Source organism: Microcaecilia unicolor, chromosome 1, assembly GCF_901765095.1.
Source record: "Microcaecilia unicolor chromosome 1, aMicUni1.1, whole genome shotgun sequence".
Lineage (NCBI taxonomy): Eukaryota > Metazoa > Chordata > Amphibia > Gymnophiona > Siphonopidae > Microcaecilia > Microcaecilia unicolor.
In genome coordinates this window covers 317,793,289-317,805,707 of record NC_044031.1, presented here as the reverse complement: position 1 = coordinate 317,805,707, position 12,419 = coordinate 317,793,289, and the positions used below count along the sequence as shown (strand labels likewise).

The 12,419-nt window shown below is 42.5% G+C and overlaps 1 protein-coding gene across 2 annotated transcripts in view; it reads right to left on the bottom strand.

Moving 5' to 3' along the window:
• CDYL (chromodomain Y like) overlaps window positions 1-12,419 on the bottom strand; it is a 313,720-nt gene that overhangs the window by 281,137 nt on the left and 20,164 nt on the right. Inside the window, exon 2 of one of the 2 annotated variants that reach the window (XM_030208727.1) lies at window positions 4,979-5,199. The exons of the other annotated variant lie outside the window; for it this stretch is intronic. The gene's annotated coding sequence lies outside the window, so the exon portion shown is untranslated. The remainder of the gene's footprint in view (window positions 1-4,978; window positions 5,200-12,419) is intronic. 2 annotated transcript variants of the gene reach the window in all.

Genomic DNA, 12,419 nt, shown 5'->3' with positions numbered 1-12,419 from the left:
CCATGAATGCCAGCTCATACCCTGCGGACCTGAATTGTTTCCTGGTAAGTTCACTACACAGAGCTTTGGAAATGAGATGCAGTCAGCCTGACTAGGCCATACCATGGAGACAGGAAGAACCCAGGGAAGGATGATTTCATGAGTGAAACTTTTTATCCTTTAAACTCAGACCATGAACTAAAAAGAGGAAAATGTATAGAATGAGCCTCCCAAGCTCTCTTCCAGACATACTTTGAGAGCTCAATGAGTTTGTTCTTTGTTGTTTTAAAACTAAAGGAAACTTTAGATGTAAGAACAAAAACAAACAACTGACAATGTCTTAGGACTGTTAGTTAACAGATCTCAGTCTAGAGGAATTTTTGCCATAAAGAAGGCAAATGACAATTTATCTTATCGCTGTCCTTTTTATAATAAGCAACAGAGAGAATGTTTTGGAGTCTGTTGTTTGTTGATCATGTATGCCCCTGCAGTCTATGCTGAGGAGAGGAAGCCAACAGCAGAGATAGTTTCCACCACACTGTCTTGAAGCAGCTGTGACTGACTACATGCCTTCCTTTTATTTATACCTTTTGCTTCAGAAATCCTGGACTTTATTGTTGCACAGCCTTGCAGTCATATCCCTGTATGGAAATGTTCTCACTGAAATCCTGCTGTTTTGTTCCTGACAGTAAATGTAGAAGAAGCCCATGACTGTTTGCTGGCTGTGGATGACTAGATTCTGACCCTAGCCAGATTTTGAGCCCTGTTCCAATTAATAATGTTGATTTTTTTTTTCCAAATGGCTTTATGTCTGTGCTGGGGGGTGAGGGGGTCGATTTGTGGGTTTTGACTACTTAGTCTCAGGGGCGTAGCTAGGTAGGGCCACAGGGACATGTGCCCCCACAGATTAAGCCCTGGCCCCCTCTACTTTGACCCCCCCCGCTGCCGACCCTCCCCTGCCACTTTGGACCCCCTCCATCGCTGTCAGGTACCTTTGCTGGCGGGGGTCCCCAACCCCCAGCAGCCAAAGTCTTCTTCAGCGTCGGTCGACTCCGGCACCTTCGCTGATGATCTGTTTCTGACTCCTGACGTCCTGCATGCACGTCTTGCACGGGGCTACATACATACATACAGTCAACATTAATAGAGCTTGTTGATATAATAGTATAAATCGGAAGAGAAAACAGTTATTATCAGGAGAAAAGGTTGACTAAAAAAATTGCAAAACAACTCAACAGTAACTGGAGTACTTAGCTTTAAACCCGGGAAAAAAATATCCGACAGGAGGCGTCTCCACATGGGAAGTTTTACAAACAGTCAGTTTATTGACAGTGTTGACAATTTGGTTGGATATGTAATTAACATTACAACCTGTTTTTTTTAATTATTTCACTCTGTAGGTTTTTCAGAGGGTTGTTGGCCCATGATAAAAGCCTTATCAGGTATGTCCACCGAGTTGGTACCCTGGGCTATTGAGGCCCCTTTGTTAAAACTATTTAATATATATCTATCTATCGATTGATATTAACATAGTCACCTTATAGAGCTATTTAGAGCATATCATTTAGTATCTTCCAGGTTCCACATTGTCCACTGCCAGAAGACATCACTCTCACCAACGCTGAATAGCGACACCTGCTGGAACATTTAGGAAGTACCATCTACCTGAAGGTTATCTTGAAAAGTGGGTGGAAAAATTCAACAAAATCCAAAAGAAATGGCCCCGAGTATCTGAAGAATAGGACGATCCTCCACACACCGCCAAGGACACCAAGGTCCTCCCAAGGACTTTCACTAACTACACCCTCTCCAAAAGACACTACACGATGTGATACCCGCAAGAGAGTCTTCTGCAGAGTAGCCCCCACACTCTGGAACGCATTGCCTGAAAGGCTCTGCTTAACACAAGACTACCTCTACTTCAGGAAGCGGGTGAAAGCTTGGCTCTTCAACCAAGTTTTTAATGGAAGAAGTAACTAACTTGTTAGTCTCACTCACACACACAAGGATTGACTCGGGCTGCACATACTGCAGCGGGACAAGTTTATCCACTCCTACCTTAGCTGGGATGGTGTTTGACCAGCTCTCTGACCTCGTGTGCAGTTTTCTTCGAGTCAGTCACCTTGCTTTCTTGCTCATCTATGTGTTGCAACTTTGCCTTGCCCTTCACTGCCAATTATAGTGTTCTATTGCCCATTGTGTTGACATTGCGGGTAGTATACCATGCCATACTTTGTATTGTTAGGTGAATATTTTTACTGCTATAATTGCCTATTGCTCATGTTTCATCTATTCTTACTGTACACCGCCTTGAGTGAATTCCTTCAAAAAGGTGGTAAATAAATCCTAAGAAATAAATAAAATTATACACAGGGCATTACTGATGCCTTTACGGGTTTCTATTGAGCCTTATATAGAAGGGATCCTGATGGAAGCTTGGATCTGGATACTTTTCTTTCTTGATTTACCAACCTTAACGCAAGCTCAAACTGCTTCCCTTAATCAACCTGTTGGAGAGGATAAAGTTGCTTGGGCTCTAAAGCATAGCCCCTGGTTTAAAGTACCCGGTCCAGATGGCTATAGAGCCAAATTTTATAAACTCCTGGTACCAGATATTGTTCAACCTCTTACGGCCATATTTAATGAGTTTATCACATCTAAATGACTTTCTGACTCTTTGACTTTAGCTCATATTATAGTTCTTCCTAAATCTCATAGAGATCCCAACTTGCCCACTTCATATATGTCTATCTCATTTCTATGTTTTGAGGCTAAGTTGTTGGCCACGGTACTGGCCGACAGGTTGGCTAGAGAGTTACCATCCATTATTTCTTCCCCTCAGGTTGGATTTGTGCGGGATCGTCACGCAGTTAAAAATATTAGACAGATCCTGACCTCTTTGGAAGCAGTCCGGGTAAGGCATGAATACATGCTCCTTATTAGTTTTGATGCAGGAAAAGCCTTTGATAGAGTTGTGTGACCATTTATGTTTAAAGTCATGGAGAGATATGGCATTCAGGGTAGCTTCCTTGATGTGGTGTGTGCACTGTACCATGCACCTAAGGCGTCTCTATGCCTTTTTCTATTTTCCGGGGGTTAGAGACAGGGCTGTCTACTGTCACTATTGTTGTTTGTTTTGACCCTTGACTCATTGATATGGGAGATTCTGGCTAACCCTGAGATTAGAGGTGTGTGGGTGGGTACGGAAGTGTTTTAAGATATTGGCTTTCGCTGATGACCTCTTGGTCATACCCAGCTCCATGACAGCAGTATGCAGGTCCCTGGAGCAGTTTTAGTTGGTACTGCAGTGCACTTCAGGCAGGCGGACCCAGGCCCATCCCCCCCCCCCCACCTGTTACACTTGTGATGGTAAATGTGAGCCCTCCAAAACTCATTATAACATCCTCATTTTTGTTTTCCATTCCTTTCCTAATAATACCTAATATTCTATTTGCTTTCTTAGCCGCAACAGCACACTGAGCAAAAGGTTTCAACGTATCATCAACGACAACACCTAGATCCCTTTCTTGGTCTGTGACTCCTAACGTGGAACCTTGCAAGACATAGCTATAATTTGGGTTCCTCTTTCCCACATGCATCACTTTGCATTTGCTCACATTAAACATCATCTGCCATTTAGACGCCTAGTCTCCCAGTCTCATAAGGTCCTCTTGTAATTTATCACAATCCTCCCACGATTTAATGACTTTTAATAACTTTGTATCATCAGCAAATTTAATTACCTCACTAGTTACTCCCATCTCTAGGTCATGTTAAAAAGCAGCGGTCCCAGCACAGACCCCTAGGGAACCCCACTAACTACCCTTCTCCATTGAGATTACGGACCATTTAACCCTACTCTCTCTTTTCTATCTTTTAACCAGTTTTTAATCCACAACAGAACACTACCTCTGTCGTTTACTACAGATTTCTTCTTTATCTCCATTAACAAAAAGAGGTTAAAGAAGATCTGAAACTAACCACTATTTATATTTTTTTAAGAGTTTTTATTGAATTTTATATCAAATACATACAGAAGTCAATTAACATATAGAAGAACTGAGAATGGTATTATAACAAAAGCCATAAAAACTACAACAGTTGAAATGCAAAAATCCCTCATATTCCAGCTACTTTTATGGACTTTATGCACTAACCAGTATTTATGATAGATGTCTTCTTTTGGAAAAGTAAATCATACTCTGTATTTAACTAAACAGAACAGGTTATAAATATTAGACTATTATTAAATGTAGTTGAGAAATACTATATAACAGACATTTTCCATTGTACTATATAATTTAGAGTTTTAGCATATTTGCTTAGATTAAGTTCAACATTCTAAAAAGATATCTTGCTGATGCTATGAAATTCTGTGTAAATAAATCAATTACCTCATATGTGGTTGAGGGTATAAATGTGAGCATTTGGTCTGCCAAACTTCAGGGATAAGAAGCAAAGAAATTTCTCTCTCAGTCTTCCCTCCTTGTTAACAAGATACCTTATGGCAACGCTAATAAAAGACCAGTTTTACTGATGTCTTGTAGTATGATTTATTTTATTTCTCAAAATTTATTTTCAACAGAAGAAATTCTTTTAAATATTGTCACAGGTACTCCATACAAAAAACATTCATATTGACAAGAGTGAACATATTTTTCACTACAGGGAAAGGGGACTGGCTCAGCTGAGATATATAGCAGAATTTCATGAACTCTTTATCCCATATACTTTGCATCTGCAAAGTATATGGTGTAAGAGATCCTTGCAGAATCAACTGGAGAGCACTTAGGGTACAAGTTACGCAAGAATATATAAAATAACCTTCCCTATGTTTTGCAGTCCTGAATGGTAAAGAGAAATAATAAGATGAAGGCAGAAAAACTTTGGAAACTATGCCACCATATTGCAAGGAAACTAAATGTGCAATGTAAAAAAAAAAATTTAACAAAAAAAAAAGACAATAGATCATCAGTCTCTATTAATAATTTTTGCTTACCTCTATCAACTCCAGTTCTATTACATCTCTATACCTGTCTGGACCCTGAGGGATTAACTCTTCTGCTTGCAGATAGAGACCAACAATACCCTGGTCTCTTGAGATTTCATCTTCCTCACATGATCAGGGCTTCTCTTTCTCTACCTCTCCAATTAAGACAATTCCAGTGCTTCATCACTGAAAAATACTGGAGATACCAAAAAGTACATCCTTCAAAAATCCTGAAATGTAAGACAAACATGACAAATGAAAGGGCCTATGTACTAAGAGTGTATCATGTTTGGAAGTCAAAGCAAGCAACCTGCCAAAATGGTATTTAGGATAATTTGGCCATTAGTGCCCAATGCAGTAACAATTATATGTTGGGCAGGGGTATACCCAAAGAGCCACATTAAGCAGAGCATAGTCCTTTGAGTGCACCCATGCTTTGTGTCAATGTATGTTTTAATATTCCACTACGCTAACAGATGCAAAGTTAAAAAGTCAGTTAGTACAGGAGACCTTCCCCCACCCACTAAAACCTCAAAAAAATCACCAACACCTCCTTGGTCATCCCCTTCCAGCCTATTCCGAAAAATACTTTTATAAGGGCTCTCTAAGTTCCCATGGGCCATCAGGCAGACCTTCCTCACTATGGCTCCTCTTGGGCCAGATCAGACTGTCTGAATGTGTCCAAGCCCCCGACAAAAGAAATCTCTCTTTCCAGTTGCACTTTTGGAGAAATGTTAGTACTGAGCACCACTCCATATTTTGATCACATGGCAGTAGAAGCAGCACTTTTCCCAATCATAGCGAGCATTTCTAGGAGGGCTGCCTGTTGGTCCACATGTAGGAACAGAAGGTAAGCACAGGTGTCTTCTCCCATGACCTAAATATAAGCACATTTGCCCTGTCATACAGTACCAGTATGTTAGTATATAGCAGCAACATAGGATCAACTTCTAAATCTTCTGTGACAAAAAGGCCATGATAAATTTAGTTCCTGATATGTATCATGCTATATTAGTAAAAGCATGATGACTAAAATCATTACCACATCATTTACATGTTTAATATTTATTTTAAAATTTTTAAACCGCTCTATCATACAATTCTAGGTGGTTTCCAAGTCACATACATAATAAAATCATTACTAAAGAATTTTGTACCGACCTCACAAGTGTTGCCCCTACAAAATTCTTTTACTCCATTACAGCACTGTGATGTTCTTGAAAACAGAACGGAAGCCAAAGAAAAAACAATAAAAGTGGAACAAAAAGATATGAAGGTACCCAAAGAGAAAAGAAACCCCCAAATCACTAATGTTGAAACGCATACCAGGAAATGTAGATGGAAAGCGATGACCACAAATGCTCGCAGTGTAAGCAATAAAGTTCATGACCTTCAGACCCTGATGTTGGAGGCAAACTTGGACGTTGTTGCAATCAAGGAGACGTGTGGCTCAATGGTTCCCATGAATGGGATGCAAACATACCAGGCTATAATCTATTTAGGAAGGATAGAGAGGGTCGTAAAGGTGGAGGAGTAGCTCTGTATGTGAGGAATGATATCACTGCGACTGAAATGACAGGGACCTGGGGATAGGAAGAAGCGATATGGATCACCTTAAAAAGAGATGATAGAACCTCTGTCCACGTGGGTGTTGTCTACAGACCTCCAACACAATTGGAGAAATTAGATAAAGACCTGATCGCAGATATTCAAAAGTTGGGAAGCAAGAGAGAGGTGCTGTTGCTGGGAGATTTCAATCTGCCGGATGTAGATTGGAAGGTTCCGTCTGCGGAATCGGAAAGAAGTAGAGGGATCGTGGATGCTTTCCAAAGTGTTTTGCTCAGACAAATGGTGATGGAACCCACGAGGGAGGGAGCGACACTGGATCTGGTGCTCACAAATGGGGATAGCGTGTCAAATATCAGAGTGGGTGCCCACCTGGGCAGCAGTGACCATCAAACGGTTTGGTTTGATATAACAGCTAAAGTGGAGAGCGGCCACTCAAAACTCAAAGTCCTGGATTTCAAGCGTGCTGACTTTAGTAAAATGGGGGAATACCTGAGGAAGGAGATGATGGGCTGGGAGGAAGTACAAGAAGTGGAAGGACAGTGGTCCAGGCTGAAAGAAGCTATAAATAGGGCCACGAATCTTTATGTAAGGAAAGTAAATAAAAGCAAGAGAAAAAGGAAACCGATATGGTTCTCCAAGCAAGTGGCTGAGAAAATAAAGGTTAAAGAGCTGGCATTCCAGAAATACAGAAAAACTCAAGAAAAGGAACACATGGAGGAAAACCGGATGAAACTGAAAGAAGCCAAGAGAGAGATACGACTAGCAAAAGCGCAAGAACAAATGGCTAGAAATGTAAGGAGGGGTGACAAAAATTTCTTCAGGTATATTAGTGAAAGGAGAATGACTAAAAAGGGAATTCTGAGACTAAAAGATACTGCAAACCGCTATGTGGAAAATGATGAAGAAAAAGCAAATTTGCTAAATAGATACTTTTGTTCTGTTTTCACAGAAGAAAATCCTGGAGAAGGACCGCGATGGACTGGAAATAGTACAAATGAGAATGAAGTGGATAGAGCACCGTTCACGGAAGAAAGTGTGTATAAACAACTTGAAAAGCTAACGGTGGATAAAGCCATGGGACCGGACGGGATCCACCCCAGGATATTGAGGGAGCTCAGAGAGGTTTTGGCGGGTCCTCTTAAAGATTTGTTTAATATATCCTTGCAGACGGGAAAGGTTCCGAGGAATTGGAGAACGGCAGAGGTGGTCCCTCTTCACAAAAGTGGTGATAGGGAAGAAGCTGGAAACTACAGGCCGGTAAGCTTCACTTCGGTTATTGGAAAAGTAATGGAAGTGATGCTGAAGGAAAGGATAGTGAATTTCCTGGAAGCCAATAAGTTGCAAGATCCGAGACAACGTGGTTTTACCAAAGGGAAATCGTGCCAAACGAATCTCATTGAGTTCTTTGATAAGGTGACAGGAGAATTGAATCAGGGACGAGCTATGGACGTAATCTACTTAGATTTCAGCAAAGCTTTTGACACGGTTCCCCACAGGAGGCTCTTAAATAAACTGCATGGGCTGAAGATAGGACCTGAAGTGGTGAACTGGATTAGGAACTGGTTGACAGACAGACGCCAGAGGGTGGTGGTGAATGGAATTCGCTCGGAGGGAAAGGTGAGTAGTGGAATGCCTCAGGGATCGGTACTGGGGCCGATTCTGTTCAATATATTTGTGAGTGACATTGCTGAAGGGTTAGAAGGTAAAGTTTGCCTATTTGCGGATGATACTAAGATCTGTAACAGAGTGGACACCCGGGAGGGAGTGGAAAACATGAAAAAGGATCGGAGGAAGCTAGAAGAATGGTCTAAGGTTTGGCACTTAAAATTCAATGCGAAGAAATGCAAAGTGATGCACTTAAGGAATAGAAATCTACGGGAGACGTATGTGTTAGGCGGGGAGAGTCTGATAGGTACGGGCGGAGAGAGGGATCTTGGGGTGATAGTATCTGAGGATTTGAAGGCGACGAAACAGTGTGACAAGGCGGTGGCAGTAGGTAGAAGGTTGTTAGGCTGTATAGACAGAGGTGTGACCAGCAGAAGAAAGGGGGTGTTGATGCCCCTATATAAGTCGTTGGTGAGGCCCCACCTGGAGTATTGTGTTCAGTTTTGGAGGCCGTATCTTGCTAAGGATGTAAAAAGAATTGAAGCGGTGCAAAGAAAAGCTACGAGAATGGTATGGGATTTGCGTTACAAGACGTATGAGGAGAGACTTGCTGAACTAAACATGTATACTCTGGAGGAAAGGAGAAACAGGGGTGATATGATACAGACGTTCAAATATTTGAAAGGTATTAATCCGCAAACGAACCCTTTCCGGAGATGGGAAGATGGTAGAACTAGAGGACATGAAATGAGATTGAAGGGGGGCAGACTCAAGAAAAATGTCAGGAAGTATTTTTTCACGGAGAGAGTAGTGGATGCTTGGAATGCCCTCCCGCGGGAGGTGGTGGAAATGAAAACGGTAACGGAATTCAAACACGCATGGGATAAGCATAAAGGAATACTGTGCCGAAGGAATGGATCCTCAGGAGCTTAGTCAAGATCAGGAGGCAGGGCTGGTGGTTGGGAGGAGAGGATAGTGCTGGGCAGACTTGTACGGTTTGTGCCAGAGCCGGTGGTTGGGAGGCGAGGATAGTGCTGGGCAGACTTATACAGCCTGTGCCAGAGCCGGTGGTTGGGAGGCGGGGATAATGCTGGGCAGACTTATACGGTCTGTGCCCTGAAGAGCACAGGTACAAATCAAAGTAGGGTATGCACAAAAAGTAGCACATACGAGTTATCTTGTTGGGCAGACTGGATGGACCATGCAGGTCTTTTTCTGCCGTCATCTACTATGTTACTATGTAAAGACACACTGTTCTTCAAACACAATACAAAATTAAAAAAAACACATAATCCAGCTAAAAAACAGAAAAAATATCAGACCTTAATTGTTGACAAAAGCTAGTGTAAACACCTGAGCCTTCAAACATTTTCGGAATTGTACAGGAATGTTAAAGCTAATGTGGCCAGAAATTATGTTCTTAATATTCCTTGAAGATAGCATTTTACTTATCATGAAAGCTTTCAACAATTAGTGCACATACTAAGTTTATTATGATTTTAGTACATAGGCCCTTAAATTATCATTCTGGGATGGATGTTCCAAACTGGTGTGGTATACTAGTAGAACTGAATTGACATAAAAGTCAAAATTCCCATTGCACTTCATTCCTTTCACCAGTCTGGACCACCACAGACTCAAAACAATGGACATAAAACAATATGGCTTGAATTACCAGTCTGCCAAATTCTATATCCAAAGAAGCCCACTTAATGATTCTGTAGTGCTTCAAAAAAGTGTGTAACAACTCTAAGACTCTGCTTTGAGTATCAGTTTTACTAACAGTTGAACCTTCTTCACAAAGATGATACATAAAATGCACAAGCAAAAATGTGCTCTAAAATCTGGAACCTGCTTATTCATTATCTTATAAATCTCTGAAATACAATTTCTTTGTACATCTCAGCCTCAATACAGAAACCTTCATGACTACAATGGCTGTTTAATTTGGGGGTCTTTTACTAAGCCGCGGTAGCGTTATCATCTTGCAGTAGAAATCAGCAAGCGGTAAACGCTGAGATACCCATAGGAATATAATCGGTGTCTGGGTTTTACTGCCAGTTGATTTGTACAGTGAGCTAAAAACGCTACCACGGCTTAGTAAACCCCCCCCCCCCCCCCCCCCCCCCCCCCCCCCCCCGCCGAGAGTTGTCTTGATTATTGGTTCTCTCTGGCATTCTTTGATTCAGGTTACAAAACGGGTAGAACTAGTATTTATCTTAAGAATACAAGTTGGACCTCATCATGAAAACAACAATTAGGAAAAAAAGCTGTAATACTTAAGTTTATTAGCTTATCCATCTAACCAACAGCACTAAAACAGTTTTGATCATTAGAAAATACAAAGTAAAAGTTGCAAACAACTCAAAAGGAGCATGATTTACAATACCTAAAAAGAAACTCAAATTCCAGCAACAAATAGAATTCAGAAAATTTGAGATTTGCAAGTTTTGACACTTAGAAAAATCTGACAATTTTGGATGAGAAGACACCTCACTATGGGAAAATTAGGTTCTTACCTTGGTAATTTTCTTTCCTTTAGTCATAGGAGATGAATCCATTATGAATGGGTTGTGTCTACCTACCAGCAGGGGGCGATAGAGAGCACTGAAAACCATAGTGCCTCATGACCAGCTAGCTCCATCTGCCTCTTCAGTATTTGAAGCATCCAAAGCAGTGTAACACCGCAAAGTATAATAACATGAATTTTCCTCACAGCAGATGAACGCCCCAGAACAAGAGCAATAATCCAAAGGAGGGACGAACTCAACCTCCTGTAACAGAACAGAAATCCTGAAGACTGTTTTCCAACTTCTCCCAATGAGGGAACATATCTGCAGGAAAAACTGACCACAAAACGGCAATCAATCAATCAATCAGTCAATCAGGGCGGGCTCATGGATTCATCTGCTATGACTAAAGGAAAGAAAATTACCAAGGTAAGAACCTAATTTTCCCTTCCTTGTCATCAAGCAGATGAATCCATTACGAATGGGATGTATCAAAGCAATCCCTAGATACGGTGGGAACATGCCACACCACGCGCCAGCACTTGTGCTCCAAAATGTGCATCCCTCCTGGCAGCCACATCTAGCCTGTAATGTTGGGCAAGAGAGAGCTTAGAAGCCCATGTCGCTGTACTGCATATCTCTTGAAGAGAGAGTGCTCCAGTTTCAGCCCAAGAAGAGGAAATCGCTGTTGTGGAATGTGCCTTAAAAGATTCAGGCGGAGGCCAGCCAGACAGCAGATATGCAGAAAAAATAGCTTCTTTGAGCCAACGAGCCACAATAGCTTTAGACGCTGGAGACCCTCTGCAAGGACCTGACAACAAGAGGTGATCAGAGGTCCTGAAAGCATTTGACATGCGCAGATATTGCAATAGAGCCCTTCGCACATCTAGAAGGTGCAATTGCCCAAAGGATTCCGGAAACTCCTCTCTAGAAAAGGAGGGCAGGAAAATAGGCTGGTTTAGGTGAAACGCTGAAACCACCTTAGGCAGGAAGGAAGGCACAGTACGTACCATAACTCCGGACTCTGAGAATTGCAGAAATGGGTCTCGACAGGACAGCGCCTGGAGCTTAGAAACCCATCTCACCAATGTAATGGCCACCAAAAAGTCCGTCTTTAGGGTCACATCCTTCTCCGAAGCTTGCTTAAGCGGCTCGAAGGGCGAACACTGAAGGGCCTTTAAAACTAACCCCAGGTTCCAGGCTGGACACTGAGCCCGCACGGGAGGACGGAGCCGAAGCACCCCTCTAAGAAACCGTGCCACATCCGGATAAGCAGCCAGGGAGAGGCCAGCCACCTTCCCCCTAAAACATGCTAAGGCTGCCACTTGAACACACAGGGAATTATAAGCCAAGCCTTTTTGTAAACCATCCTGCAAAAAGTCAAGTATCGGCGAGACAGAAGCCCGCATGGCTGTAATCGCTTTAGCAGCACACCAAGCCTCAAACTGGTGCCAAATCAGAGCATAGGCAACGGAAGTGGAGCGCTTGTGGGCCTGTAGGAGAGTGGAGATGACCTTGTTGGAATACCCTTTGTCTCTCAATTGCGCCCTCTCAATAGCCATGCCGTAAGACCAAAGCGGCAGGCGTCCTCCATGGTCACCGGCCCCTGTGACAACAGTTTCGGTACCAGAGGCAAACGAAGAGGAGCCTCCACCAGCATCCGCCGGAGGTCCACATACCACAGCCGCCTGGGCCAATCCGGGGCAATGAGAACCACCTCTCCTTGATGTAGCCGAATCCACAGGAGTACGCACCCTATCAAGGGC